Source organism: Meles meles, chromosome 6 (assembly GCF_922984935.1).
Source record: "Meles meles chromosome 6, mMelMel3.1 paternal haplotype, whole genome shotgun sequence".
Lineage (NCBI taxonomy): Eukaryota > Metazoa > Chordata > Mammalia > Carnivora > Mustelidae > Meles > Meles meles.
Window position 1 is genome coordinate 14,935,132 of NC_060071.1, and position 14,902 is coordinate 14,950,033.

The 14,902-nt window shown below is 42.3% G+C and overlaps 1 long non-coding RNA gene across 1 annotated transcript in view; it reads right to left on the reverse strand.

The window, feature by feature from the left end:
- Positions 1–563: 563 nt before the first annotated feature.
- Positions 564–14,902, reverse strand: part of LOC123943302 — a 60,102-nt gene continuing 45,763 nt past the window's right edge. Inside the window, exon 6 of the long non-coding RNA XR_006818612.1 lies at positions 564–615. This is a non-coding gene — a long non-coding RNA (uncharacterized LOC123943302). The remainder of the gene's footprint in view (positions 616–14,902) is intronic.

Here is a 14,902-nt window from a genome sequence, read left to right on the forward strand (position 1 = left end):
TGAGAAGGAAACTGTCCAGAGATAAGGCTGGTTACGTGGTAGGGATCAAATCAGGCAGGGCCTTTAGGCCGAGTTAAGGAGTTAGTTTGATCCCAAAAGCTTGATTGGAACCAGTAGTGTTTAAGCAGGAAACTAAAATGATATCACTTTCTACCTTATATTAAGGAGGAGCAATGTTGTACTGTCCTTGCCAGGCACTGTACAGATATGTTATTTATGATCTCCAATTTCCAGTATTCTTTTAAGGTGGCTATTTTTAGCCCCACCTTATAGCTAAAGAAACTGGGGCTCAGATAGGGTAAGCGACTAGCCAAGATCACACAGCTGGCATGTGGGGCCAGGTCCTGGCCAGGCCAACCTCCCATCTAGGTTCTTTCCCTTGCCACATGCTGCCTTCCCACACACAGACTGAACACTCACCTGCTAAACATTACATTTATGTAAAATTACTTTTTCCGATTGTTTGAGAGAATTTCCTATTTACTGATAATATTTCAATAATAAACAATAGCTCCATTTAAATCGCAATAGAATTAAAAATAGGATAGCAGACTCACCTTGTCGTCTTAGAAAGGAATCCTGGTGACAAGGTCTTCCGTTAGTACCATGCAGCAGCTAAAAGCCAAAGATCTGGAATTAGACTGAACTGGGTTTAAATCCCAGCTTGTCTGGTTACTGACGGTGTGATCTAGAACAGGTGGCTACAAATGCTGAAGCTCGGTTTCATCCTTTCTCAGCACATATATTAGCATTACGTTCACTTGGTTGTTGTGAGTGTTAAATAAGGTAGTTATGCAAACCAAGTTTCTGAGATGCTCCATCCACAGGCCACTCTCATGACCGCTTCACCACTGTCATATTCTGCATCATCATTACAGTTATCATGGTCATTATCATCATCATGGTTCGTTAACTAATTTACCATGCTAGGGGGACATCAAACGCCCCACCTCTTTCTCCTAGCGTGTGCTTCTTGGCCCGTTGCAAGGGCATTGCTCATTCCTCGGCTCTCACATGAAAGGGAAGCACCTTAATTCCTAGCAGGGAGCTGAAGACCACGTCCACCCAATAAGTCATGCAGTAATTAAGTTCAATAACATTGAAAAAAGGACTCAAAAGAATTCCAAAAAGGGGGCACCTGGGTGGCTCAGTGGGTTAAGCCGCTGCCTTCGGCTCAGGTCATGATCTCGGGGTCCTGGGATCGAGTCCTGCATCGGGCTCTCTGCTCAGCAGGGAGCCTGCTTCCTCCCCCACCCTCTCTCTGTCTCTGCCTGCCTATCTACTTGTGATCTCTCTCTGTCAAATAAATAAATAAAATCTTAAAAAAAAAAAAAAAAAGAATTCCAAAAAGACCGAAACAACTTTGCAAAAGGAGATAGTTGATGGAGATGGGTGGATATGGGGCATTTAAATAAAGAGCTATAACAGACGGAAGGACTCTGTTTTGCCTTGAAAACTGCTTATTTGTCTTGAGAGATCTTCTAAATTATGCAAGGCTCCAAATGGATTATTTTTCACCAGGAACAAAGAGTTTACATACGAATATTATATAAACAGCAGAGAGATGTTTCTATATGTGATGCAAGTTTGCTAGCAAAGTATCTGAAATATCTAAATCCGGAAAGATATCTGGGCGAAGCCATCTGCTCCCTTGATGGTTACTAACACACACCACGCCCCTCCTGATACGGTAACCAGGTTTGCACAGCAGATTCACAAAAATTACTTTTTAAATGTAACAATGCTGGAAAAGCCACGTGTCCAGTGCCTGGGACATATGTAGCCTTTTATAGATGTTAGCTATTGCAATAATACAACAAAAATACTCAAGATTGAACAGTCTTCCCACCCCCTTATCTTTACTTAGATACAACTGACATATAGCATTGTGTGAGGTTAAGGTGTACAACATGATGACTTGGTACACACACATATTGTAAAATGATTACACAATACGGTTAGTTAACACCTCCCTATCACATCACATAATTACCTGGTTTAGGGGAAAGGGAACATTTGATATCCATTCTTAGTAACTCTCAAGGGCACAATACGGTGTTGTTAACTATAGTCATCATGTTGTACAACAGATCTCCAGAAATTGTTCATCTTATAACTTGAAGTGCGTATCTTCAACCAACGTTGCCCCATCCCTCCCAGCCCCCCACGCTGTCTCTATGAGTTCAGGTTTTTTATCTTCCACATATAAACGAGATCATACAGTATTTGTTTTTCTTGTCCGGCTTATTTCGCTTAAAACAACGCCCTCAGTGTCTACCCATGTTGTCTACAGAGGTAGGATTTCCTTCTTTCTGGTGGCTAGGTAATATTTATGCTACTGTATCATTTCTATTTTGCACACTAGAGCCTCAGAAATATATATACACAACTTCTTTTTTTAAGATTTTATTTATTTATTTGACAGAGAGAGAGAGATCACAAGTAGTCAGAGAGGCAGGCAGAGAGAGAGGAGGAAGCAGGCTCCCTGCGGAGCAGAGAGCCCGATGTGGGGCTCCATCCCAGGACCCTGAGATCATGACCTGAGCCGAAGGCAGTGGCTTAATCCACTGAGCCACCCAGGCGCCCCTATACACAACTTTTTTATCCATTCACCCATAGACAGAGACTTAGGTTGTTTCCCTGTGTGGGCTGTTGTGAATAATACTGAGAACAGGTGTGCAGAGAGCTCACTGAGATCCCTTTGGACATATATCCAGAAGTGGGATCGTCAGATCATAAGGTAGTCTATTTTCTTTTTTTAATTTTTAGTGGAGCATCCAAACGGTTTCTGTGCTGTTTCTGCCAACTGACATTTCCACCAACAGGGCAGGGGGGTTCCCTTTCCTCCACATCTTTCCCAACATTTGTCACTTCGTCTTTTTTATAACAGCCCCTCTAACAGGTGTGAGGTAATGCCATTATGATTTTGATTTCCACTTCCCTAATGATTAGTGACATTTAACACCTTTCAACATACCTGCCAGTCATTTGTACATCTTTTTTTGGGAAAATGTCAATTTAGGTCTTTTGCCTGTTTTTTTTTTTTTTCAGTGTTCCAAGATTCATTGTTTATGCTCCACGCCCACTGTTCCATGCAATACGTGCCCTCCTTAATACCCACCACCAGGCTCAACCACCCCCCCAACCCCCTCCCCTCCAAAACCCTTTTGCCTTTTTTTTTTTTTTTTAATCAGGCTGTTCGGTTTTCTGTTATTGAGCTTTACTAGTTTCTTAGCTATTTTGGATATCAATTTCTGATCAGATAGATGGTTTGCAAATATTTTCTCCCCTTCCATAGGTTGCCTTCTCATTTTGTTGATTTTGTTTGTTTTCTGATTTTTTTGTTTTTGTTGATTTTTTTGTTGATTTGTTGTGCAGAAGACATTTAGTTTGAAATAGTCTCACTTGTTTATTGTTGCTTTTGTGGTTTGTGCTTTTGGTTTCATATTCAAAAAACTATTGCCAAGACCAATGTCAAGGAGACTTTTCCCTATGGTTTCTTCTAGAAGATGTGCAGTCTGGGGCCTCATGTTTAAGTATTGGTCCATTTGGAGTTAATTGTTATGTGTGGCATTAGATAAAGATACAATGTTATTCTTTTGTATATAATTATCCTGTTTTCCCAACATGACTTATTAAAGAGACAACCCTTCCTCCGTTGACTATTCTTGGTTGTCTTGTCATACAGTAGTTGACTGTATATGTGTGGGTTTATGTCTGGACTCTCAACTTATTTCCATTGGTCTATGCCTGTTTTTATGCCGTACCATACTGTTTTGATTGCAATAGGTTTGTAACACAATTTGAAATCAGGACATATGATGCCTCCGGTTTGGTTCTTCTTTCTCAACATTGTTTTGTCTAGTTGGAGTGTTTTTGTGGTTCTGTATGAATTTTAGGATATTTTTTCTGTTTCTGTGAAAAATGCCATCGAAATTTTGATAGGGATTGCATTCAGTCTGTAGACGGCTTTGGGTAGTGTGGACATTTTAAAAATATTAGCTTTTCCAACTCATGAGCATGGGATATCTTTCCTTTTATTCATCCTCTTCAATTTTTTTCATCAAAGTCTTAACTATTTTCCCGGTGGAGATCTTTCACCTCCTTGGTTACATTTATTTCTAAGTATTTTATTGGTTTTGGTTTTGGTGCCGCTATAAATGTAATTGTTTTCTTCATTTCTTTTTCAGATAGGTTGTTGCTAATGTATAGAAACACAACTGATTTCTGCATATTGATTTTGTATCCTGAAACTTTACTGAACTCTTTTACTAGTCCTAAGAGGTTTTTGGTGGAGTCTGTAGGATTTTCTACATATAAGATCATATCACTTGCAAACAGACACAATTCTACTTCTTTCTTTCCAATTGAGATGCCCTTTTCTTTCTTTCTTTCTCTTTCTTTTCTTTTCTTTTTGTTTCGTTTTTGTTTTTTCTTTTCTTTTTTGTTTTGGTTTGGTTTGGTTTGGTTTTTGCCTAATTGATCTGACTGCAACTTCTGGAACTATGTAAACAAGAGTGGTGAGAGAGAGCACCCTTGTCTTGTTCCTGAACCTAGAGGAAGAGCTTTCAACGTTTTACTGAAAAGACTTTTATTTATCTGTTCGTTTGGTTCAGTTGAAGCATCACTGACATACAATGTTATACACATTTCAGGTGTGCAACGTAGTGACTTGACATTTCTTTACATGATGCTATGTTCACCACAATAAGTGCAGTTACAAAATCATCCAGTCAACTCCTATGTTTCACAAGTGACAGAACCATGGCCCAAAGAGGTCATGGAATTGTCACATTTTATAGAGCCTACCTGTGAGCACATGAAGAAGTTCAGACAATCTAAACTGAAATAACCAGAAAGTTCCAGCATGCTTACCTCTCCAGAAAAATATACCAGTTTCATGGGACTGTTTTTTTTTTTTTTCCCCATCACACGAATCCAATTTTCATTCTTTTCTTGTCATCGTTCCCTACTAGTTTATATATTCCATGAAGGCAGGGACAATGCCTGTGTCACTTTCCACCATATTCCCAGGATCAGCACAGTCGCCTGGCATGTTGTGATATGTGCTCACTAAACCACTCACTGAATTGGTTGGAAATGTATTAGGAAGGGACGAGCCAAACTGTTACATTGTCCATCGCAGAATTCTATGCAAGACCTAGTGAAATGTCATGTCTCTCACTAGTACTCTGAGAGATAAGAACATTTTGTTGGATAAATATTTGTAACCCAAAATCCAAGGTAGCATGCACCCAATCAGTCCCATTTGTTGTTGTTGACCTACTTGCAATACAACTTCCTGTCCATCTGAGAGATAACTCAGTCTATAATGAGCAAGTTAGGTAAAGGTGGTCCAGCCACTCAAACACTGATCCTGAAGCTTCAGGGAAAACTGCTCCACACCACAGGCACCCTGGGAACCACTTTCAGAAAAGGCAAAGATGCATTTCCACATTCATTTGGAAACTTCATTGCCATCCATGCTGAGGTTTGCTCATGGCCGTCACGAATGTAGTTCGATGCTCCCTCAAGTCGAGGAGGTGAGGTGCACATGGTGATGGAGAAGCCCCGTGGCTCCATAGGAAGGCTTCTGTCAACTGTCACCAACCTGACTCATGAATTCAGACATGCGCTTTCCCCCATCACCCTAGTAGAGTGACGCTCCTCCCATTCAACATAAAGTTCCAGCTCTCAGACTCAAGAAAATGGTGGGGTAGAAGACATGGAGGGGGCTCTCTCTGGAGCTCAGATTTATCGTCTGTGAAATTGTAAGACTTGACCGATCCGTCTCTCCAGATGGTTGTAAGAGAGGTCACTGACAGACATCTTCAGGAATACAAAGTCTATACAATTATAAACTGGCATTTTATTTCTCAAGAGCCTTCTATCAGGTCTTATGGGGCTAACAAAGTTAGCCCACCACCCAACCCTGCCCTTTAGGGTACTTACAGTCTAACATTCATACATCTAAGTGTGCTGAGTTTAAAAAAAAAAAATTATGCGTGCACACACACACACAGAAACACACACAATTTTTCTCTGCTACAAAATACCTTCATAAAGGAGTCCAATATAAAACACACTGGAACACAAGTTAAATAATCTTTGATTTTCAATACCCTCAGATCACTTCACTCAGATCGGCATTAAAATTTTACATTTTTAGAAGGGAGGCATAAAGAATATGGAAACAGGGTCCTGTTATGTTAAATTCTATATAACCCAATTTAGAATCAGATATAACTAAAATGGATCAGAAAGAAGGCCCAGATTACATATCTGCCTCTTACTTCCTGTACAGGATCAGTATTCCGTAAGTCCACAAGATCACAGCTTGACCGACAGAAGTCACATACTGTAACACAGAGTAAAGGACTTGTGTTGACAAAAAGTTGGGATTTTTTCCCCTTATCAAAAAACAGGCATATTTGAAATTTTGCCAAAAGCGCTTAAAGTGGATTATATCTACATTTGACTTCGTGGTAAGTGCAAAGACAAAAATCTCTGAAATTTATAAACAAAAGTTTCTTTCTTCCTCCGGAGTTCAAGGCAAAAAAACCAGCCTTCACTGACTCTCGGGCATAGCAGAACTTGAAAGTCACAAGGATGTCAGATCTATTTATTGTTGCTGTAGCTCAAAATTTCCATCCGGCTACATTTAAACATGGAGTTGGGACTTCACAAAAATAGCATCAGCAACATTGCCACTGAGATCCTACGACCTTAACACAAAGTAAATATGAAAGTAGAAAAGAAATGTAACCTTTTTAAAGTTCTCTCTATGCAAATAGCATGCAGAAGTCACTGATTACTGAACACTCCATCTCTTCAATATCTGAACCATCCCGACAAATTGTCGTGGCGAGCTTGTTGTTTTGATCTTTCAGATTTCTGTAAGTTCCTCTTCACTTTCCGTGATGGTCTCTGTACCTACAGCCACCACCTTTTGATTGTGAATTTCTTTGGAGTCCAATATCGTAGCAACCACCAAATCACAAAAGAAGCTTTTTGATTAAACATGTGGGTCTATGTACCCTTTCAGCCCAAAGCAACCCTATCCTCAGGCCACCTTCCAAAACGATCTATTAAAAATAAAATACACTAACGTAGCAAGATATCCACTGAGACTTGTAGAGCCACAAACTCCCGATCTTGGGATCCCCATTTCTTTGCATGAGTTCATGTCCAATGTGGTTGGGGGTCTGGACTGAAAGAGACAAATTTTGGGAGGCTGGACATCCATGACGACATGAAAAAAAAAAGAGAGACAAATTTTGGAGAACAGACATCCATGACGACATGAAAGGCCAGGTGCATAGAGGAGGACACTGTGTGTTTCCCAGGATTAGAAACTCAGTCTGACAGTTGAGAGACAGAGCAGGACGTGGTTAACGGGTTTGTTTTGATGAAAGCCACTGTGAGACTCAGGTCCCAACTGTGTCGTCTCCAGGCTGAAATGATAAAGTGTGACAGGTGGACTGAAGAATTCCCGCCCCCCAAACACACACACACACCACCACCACCACCACCACCACAGACCTCCCAACAGCTCTGGCTCTCCATGCTGGGCTGCAGTAGGGGACTACCAAGCCCAGCGGCACCCAGATGGAGTGGTGGAGAGGACTGAGCATGCGTAGGAGGTCCTGTGGGCGGTCCCGGAGAGGCTCTCAAGAGTTATTAAGACGAATTTGGCCTCCTGTGTGCCCACAGCTATGAGACCTGTAGGCATGGAATATCAAGCTGAGCATCTATCTCCCACCTGAAACATAGGAGTCATATTTGCTGAGTTTAAATTTAAAATTTGAGAATCAGGGGTGCCTGGGTGGCTGAGTGGGTTAAAGCCTCTGTCTTTGGCTCAGGTCATGATCTCAGGGTCCTGGGATCGAGCCCTGCATCGGGCTCTCTGCTCCGCCGGGATCCTGCTTCCTCCTCTCTCTCTGCCTGCCTCTCTGCCTAGTTGTGATTTCTCTCTGTCAAATAAATAAAATATTTAAAAACAAAAAATAATAAAATAAAATTTGAGAATCACTTAGGGGATCCTTGGCATGTTATCTCAACTGTTCGCCCATCATGTGAAGTTATGGGGTAACCTGTCCCCGTGGCTTCTTCCTCTATGACAGATCGTCCATCAATGGTAACAAACCTCTTCTGGATATTACCAAAAAATTCTGTAAGATGTCTTCTTTTTAAAGAAGATCTTATTTATTTATTTGAAAGAGTGAAAACGAGAAAGAGAAGCGGATTCACCACTGAGGAGGGAGTCTGTTGCAGGGCTCAATCCTGGGACCCCAAGATCATGGCCTGAGGAAGGGCAGACGCTTAACCGACTGAGCCACCCAGGCCCACCTCTGCAGAATATCTTAATATAGCTTCTAAGGATGCCTGATTTGCTACTAAGCAGCTGCTGAAGCATTAGGCGAATCTGGCTCCATGTCTTTAAAAATATATCAAGCATTCATAAAACCTAAATTATTATGGCTCATCATCATATAATGATTGCCGTCTCTAACTTTGTGTTAATACACATGTCCAGAAATGGGCGTTCACCTTCTCAGGTACCAATGAAGGATGCAAAAGTAAGTGCTCTTAAGAAACTACTCTAAGAATCTAGATGTAGAATAAATCAGTAAGTCAGTGATACAGAATGAAGAACACTCCTTGGCTACGGGAATAGCCTAAACAGAGGGAAAGAATTCTGAATTCAGCCCTTCTTCCAGCTTCTGGCAGGAGCTCTGACCAGGAAGAAACCATCTCAATACCCAAGAAAGTTTTGTTTTATATGCCTGTTGGTTTGGTTTGGTTTGATGCAAGAGATCATTAAAATCTACACCTATAAAATGGTATGACTCCCACTTTCCACAGCATCGCTGTGCCCCTTAGCAGTTAATAAAGAAGTTATGTCTTCCCTGACTTAGAGAAAACAACACCCCAACCCAAAGCAAAAAAATTTATCAGCAAGTTTGGCTCAATTAGTCAATCAAGGCCTTTCCTTATTCTAGAATCTGTGTGAGATCAAAAGTATAGCCTTCCCCTAAACAATACAACTGAGGATTTTTACCCAGCTGTTAATTCAAAAGTACTTTCCTGTGCAAAAAGAAAAAAAAAAAAAGATCTTGCAATGGATCCATAATTTCAGCATTTTGAAAGCCTGCCTTTGTGAAAAGAATTCCACGAACAAGAAAACATTTAAAGGCATCAAATTCAACAATCTGCTTATGTTGGTAACATGAAACACACATAGTCTTTCAGGAGGTCCAACTTGAAGAAATTAAAAAAAAAAAAAAGAATATTTTAAATGACCAGTAACAAAGCAAAACAAAAAAGTTGGCTTCAAACTTTTCTTTTTTTTAAATATTTTATTTATTTACTAGAGAGATGGAGATCACAAGTAGGCAGAGAAGCAGGCAGAGAGAGAGGAGGAAACAGACTCCCTGCCAAGCAGAGAGCCCGATGTGGGGCTCGATTCCAGGACCCTGGGATCATGACCTGAGCCGAAGGCCGAGGCTTTAACCCACTGAGTCACCCAGGTGCCCCAAATTTATCTTTTTGATATCCATGATCTATTAGGGAAAAGAAAAGGAAGGCACTCCTGTCAAAATAACATTTCATCTCCCCTTATTAGGTCTGTTCACAGGTTTAACAGTTGTAACCAAAGTTTTAGGAAGCAGTTTTACTTCCAGCTTTAATTAAAGACTGAATTCAGGACCAGGCCACATTTGTCCTAAAAATGTTTTCCTTTTTTTTTTCTTTTTTTTTTTTCATTTCTTTTTCTTCTTTTTTTCTTATTTTTTTAAACTCTTCTCCTGAAATGGATGCATTTCTCAATCTCTTATATTGGATGCTAGACTTAGATCTCATGGAAACCTTTGAAAGAACTTGCAAGAAGCCAAAATGTGAAATGGGTATCGTGCACCAGGGTCGGCTTACTGTACCAAATTGGATGAGAAAGTACTTTGCAAATGGTACAGAAAGCCCTCCATGCACGCAAATTATTCCAACTATGGGTGAATCGCCCTTCACCACAATGATGCTGATGGAGACTATGGGGACAATGATGCTAAGGATGGCCGTTGAATTATGGAACATTGAATGATTTTATTGTCTGGCAGCCACTCTGCAAAGCACTTCACATGAATTTGTTTGTTACTCACAGCCATCAGGTGATACAGATTAACGTCACTTTACAGAGGAACACAGAAAGCTCAGAGAAGTTAAGCAAAATGCCTAAAGTCACACAGCTCCTCAGTCCATGAACATGAAACTAGCTCTTCATGCCCTCGTGAGAAGGAAGTGTTGGCAAAGATTCATGAATTATGTCACTATCTTAGATGACGCAGTTCCCCCAACACGTGGTCGTATTACTACTGTGTAGCTATTGAAGAAAAAGGAGACACAGACACACTGTACACAGACACACACACATTTCTTCAGATACCTGAAGATACATCAGATATCCCTGAACTAACACAGACGTGTTCTCTTTGTTCGACAATGATTCAAATAAGGCATGGAATTTTGCTATGCAAAGGGTCTTTCTGACATCAAGGAAGCATACAGACCAAATGTTCCATAAACGAGCACGGGTTCCCCACTGTGGCAGTATTTACCTTACTTTTTTTTTTTTTTTTTAAATATTTTTTATTTATTTGACAGAGAGAGATCACAACTAGGCAGAGAGGCAGGCAGAGAGAGAGGAGGAAGCAGGCTCCCTGCAGAGCAGAGAGCCCGATGTGGGGCTCGATCCCAGGACTCTGGGATCATGACCTGAGCTGAAGGCAGAGGCTTTAACCCACTGAGCCACCCAGGCGCCCCGTATTTACCTTACTTGCTTGGTGCATTACTCAGAAATCTTTGGTTTGCAAATGGCAAAAAGTCAACTCTAACCAGCTCAAGCCAAAAGAGGGACTGATTAGTTGACAGAAGTGAAAGGGCTCCAGAGCTCTGGGTTGGAGCGTGGCTGAGTGCAGGCACTTGGGTGAGGAACCTGCCCATGTCATTATTGCTGCTGTTGCAATAGGCTCTGGCCTATTGCTCTGCTCTGGCCTCGGTCATTGGATTCTGAATGGCTGTTCTAGATATGAGAGCACGTCTGCCTTCCTATCACCATGGCCTTGGTCATTGGATTCTGAATGGCTGTTCTAGATATGAGAGCATGTCTGCCTTCCTATCACCAACCAAAGTCCTAGGGAAGCCGTGAATTGGCTTAGCCTGGACCACATACCCATTCTTGCTTGAACAAATCGTCACCTTCAGAGGGACAAGGCATCTGATTGGCCAACAGAGAAGGAGGAGGAGGAGAAAAGGGGGGAAAGAGAAGGGGAAAAAAAAAGGACAAGGGCATACTGATGATAAACAGAAGTGTAACATAAGAGTAGCCTCTCTTAGCCCAGAGGGGTCTTGCTGGTTTTCATCTTCAATATTATCTCAAAAATTTCACTTCCAAGACAGGACATGGATAACAGATCCCTCCGTGTTCCTTTAAGATCGCGTTCTTTATTTGTGCCTGCCTTATTTATTATATTTAAGAAAAAATGAACGCAAAGCTTTGAAGAAGCAAGACTTATAGGGATGATGCCGTTCAGGAGGAAATAAAGTTCCTTTCTCTGCTTGATTATATTGGTCATAATTATGCTCCGTACCACGGTGACACTTAATTATACTATTCCAATAAATCCACACTCATCTTCCAAATCATAAATTAACAAAAGGAGACCACAGAGTGTGCCCCTTTACACACTGAAATTTATTCCCCCTCATCCTCTAGAAAAAACGACGGGAGTTTCCTGGGGTTCTTTCTCACGCGGTAATATCCTTCATCCCCATGGCACACAAAGGTCCCATTGATGAGAAGAGCAGGGCACGTCTACACAGGGGCAGAGAGTTGGGGATTAAGGAAATTCTCAACTGGTTGAACAAAAATGAGCATCACACCTTCTTAAAACTCCACAGTGACCAAGTCACAAAAATTGGGTCTGTAATGAGAATTGGAAAAAAAAAAAAAATTTGGCAAGTGCCTTCAGGCGGTTAGGGTCTGTGGAGATTGAGAATTCAGATAACAGCAAATGAGTATCTCGGGCCATTCTGCTTCATCCGGCGGCACATGTTTCCTAAAATTCTGCCCGCCTTCAACAGAGAGAGAAAAAGACCCTCATGGAAAGCCATTCTTTGACCCTGCAGCCCCCAAAGTACCTCTTATTAAATCCTCTCCCTTCCCACAACATTTTCTTCACTTTTCTTCTTTTAGATCCAGGGGCAGAGCTCTGAGTAAGTCCTACTCCTTCACTCATGGTCATTTTCTGTTTGTACCAGGCCATTCACTTACTTGTTCACTACCTTTTATCTCCTTTCCCTCCACCATTTTCCTCCCCTAGTCCACAAACAAGTATCAGGTTAGAAAATGTCCTTGAATGTGTATGTGTCTTTGTAAAACACGTAGTGTACCCTTGTTCTGTGTGTGTATGCTTTTAATTTATGTGAATGATGTCCAGAGACTTTGTTTTGTCTCCCTCCCTCCTTCCTTCCCTTCCCTCCCTCCTTCCTCTTTCTTTCTCTTCCTCCCTCCTTCCTTCCTTCCTTCTCCCCTCCCTCCCTTCTCCTTCCTTCCTTCCTTCCTTCTTCCCTCCCTTCTTGTCTCTCCCTCTCTCTCTCTTTCTTCCTTCCCTTGCTCTCTCTCTCTCCCTTCCTTCCTTCTTTCCTCCCTTCCCTCCTTCTTCTTCACCTAGCATTGTTTGTAAGTTTCATCTACTACACCTCACCATGTTACCTGGCATTGCGTGGTAAGCCTCCTTGACATCCCATTACACCTCCTCCTCAATGATGAACTTCCAAGGCTCCCCCACCCTCATCACCTCAAACGACACCATGATGAACACCTTCATCCAGGCCCCGCAGGGACCCAATCAGAACTTCCCCAGGGCTCTACACGCACCAGTGGGAGCGCCAGGTCATGGGACTGAAGGACTGGTCTGCCTCTGACTCCCCTGTTCTCCCTGCTTTATGGAGAACCGACCATGGTGACACGGATCAGGGTCATATCATGCAAATGGGAGAATTTGAAGCTCAAAGAGGTTGAGTGATCAGCCTAATTTCGAGTAGCTGGTTAAATGGTAGAGTCAGGATTTCAAGCCAAGGTTCTCTGACACCCGGGTTTTCACCCGTCCACTGTACCATACTGCTTTCCACGGGGATCTTTGATTCAGTGGCCCACGCTAGAGGCAAAGGGAGCTTCCCTGCATCTGGCTTCTTCTGCCCCAGGTGACTTCAGCCCAGCAGGCAGCGGAGAGCTCACCCTGCCCCAAGGGCCCAGGTGCCCTGGCCTGAGCCCCCAACGATGTGTCATCAGAGAAGAGGGACAGCCCCATTGGCCAGGGGCCAGCAGAGCTTAGCCCCCCTCACACCCCCCGCTGCAGGCAGATTTAACAGCTGCCATCTGGCGAGCAGAGTCCCTCCAGGCGAACCGCAAGCCCCCCTCTCTGGGTGAATCACTCTCGTGTCCAATACCAGTCAGGCCCAATGAAACTTTGATGGCTCTATTAATGAAGATGAAAACTTGAGATATGCCAAAGACAGATTAAATGGCATCTTGGTAACATGATTATCTCTGAATTACTAGCTGCAGAGCGAGACAGCCAAGTGACTAATGCTAGGGAAGCCTGGGCAGAGTTTGGAGGCAGGATTCCCTACGTTCGGCCCCCATGATGCTGTTGATTGGATCGGGGTAGTCCTTTCACTAAACGGAACCCGGACAGCGACTTCCTTTGCTGTAGTTAGACTTTCTAAGACAAGATTTAATCTCTTAAAGTTCTGAGGGCCCGCATCTAGAATGGTCTGCGACCAGATGAGCAGGGAGTATTATAGGGAAAAAACAAGGAAGACACACAAGAACCTGTCTCAGGCTCATATATATGGCTTTGTGCATAAAATGAGTAGAAATGACAGGATGCAGTGGATGGAGGGGGAAGTCTCAAAGACACAAGTCACACGCTCCCACATTCTACTTCTTTCTCGAGCTATCATTCAGTGAGTTTTTCTCTGCTGAGGCTTTCAGCAAATTAGCTACATTAAGCCACATAATTTCCTTGAAGTTGATTGCCGTTGTCATGTTCCATAAGGAAAAATGAGGCTTAAAAGTGCTATTAACTGGTCTGAGGTCCAACACCTAGTATCTGGCCATGCCAAGATTCAACCTACATAGGGTCTTTTCATGTCCAAGGTCTGTATGGTCTTGCCATGATTTGACCTCCCAACTGTGAGGCACTACAGAGAATTTGGAAAGAGCTCCAAGAATGATTTCCAAGGCAAATGGAAAGCCAGCCCAAATAAAGAAGTGACGAAACATTCATCTGTAAGACACGAGATTGAGGGGTGCCTGGCTGGTTTGGTCGGTAGAACAGGCTACTCTTGGTATCGTGAGTTTGAGCCCCATGTTGAGGGTAGAGATTACTTAAAAAGAAAAGAAAAGATTGAAAGTTGTCAAATAGTGGTGTGTTGGGGGAGTGGGGCTGTTTGAAATCTGCAAATAATTGAATAAATGAGATGCAATTTCATTTTAGCTGGAATTGTGTACCAAAGACTTGATTTGGCAGCTAGGGAATGAACTCCAAAACCTCCAAGAATCCCACTCAGCCGCAAATGTTTCTAAATAATACAGCTTAATTATAAGAGGCCAAGGACGTGAATTGAAGGCATGACATATGATATAAATTGTGTACTGTAAGAAGTTACCTAAACACATACTGAGAAAGCCCCACTCTTTCTCTCTTCTCTCAAAGTGAGTGTATTTCCATGCGCGCGAGCTAGAAAAACCAGCGTTGGCTCTAAGACTCCTGATGTACTGTACCTTTTCAATCAGATGCATAATTGTCGTAGGACTGTTACTGCTTATGCTCCCACTCTCACG